An 822-nucleotide genomic window follows, 5' to 3' on the forward strand; every position below is an offset into this window, starting at 1 on the left:
GGGAGTGGCAGCCCGCCGCCTGCAGCCGCCCTCGGGTGGGGCCCTGGGACCGCAGGCACCGCGCCGCCGCGCACCCACCCGCGCCCCTCCGGCACCCTGGGAGCCCGGGCGGGCGCTTCCCCTCCACTGGGGCGGGCGTGCCGGGGCCGGGAGCCCGCGCGGGGGCGTCGGGGGTGCGGGCACACGTCGCCACCTGCAGTGCGGGGCGCGCACTGCACCTGGGCCGGGCTGGGCCGGGCCGGGGGGAGCCTGGCTTCTCTCTGGACACTGAAGGCCAGTGGGGCAGAGGCTTGGAGGCTTCCTTGGGAAGGACCCCAAGACCTGAGACTGTGGCCCCGCCGCTCCTAGGAGTGCGCCTGTAATGAGAGATCAGTTTATGCAGGAGGCCAGCCTACGAAGGGTGGGGAGGTTGGAGGCACAAAACAAAACCAAACAGTCACAACCCAGACCCGGTTTTGGTGGTGGATGCAGGATGGCATGAGAAGATTTGGGGAACTGAAAATTTCTCACTTGGCGACTCTCCTAGGTGGCCAGAGCTCTCAAGCTCATTGCAGTCCCTTAGCAAAGCAAGGCTAACTGCAGAGGACATCGCTGAAAAGAACACTTTGTGGTCTGATGACCAGCAGGCAGCACAGGAAGGCAGGAAGGGCTGAGAAGCCCTGAGATCCCTGTTTTTGGAGCATAACCTTCCCAGGGAGCGAGCAGGAGGTAAAACGGTGTATACATGACAGAAAGGCCAACAGAGAAAGTGAAAGAAACCACAGCACCAAATCTTCCTTCAGTGCGGTGGGGGGCTGGGCTGAAGCCTTGCGTCATACACAT

Source organism: Erinaceus europaeus, chromosome 12 (genome assembly GCF_950295315.1).
Source record: "Erinaceus europaeus chromosome 12, mEriEur2.1, whole genome shotgun sequence".
NCBI classification, from domain to species: Eukaryota; Metazoa; Chordata; class Mammalia; order Eulipotyphla; family Erinaceidae; genus Erinaceus; species Erinaceus europaeus.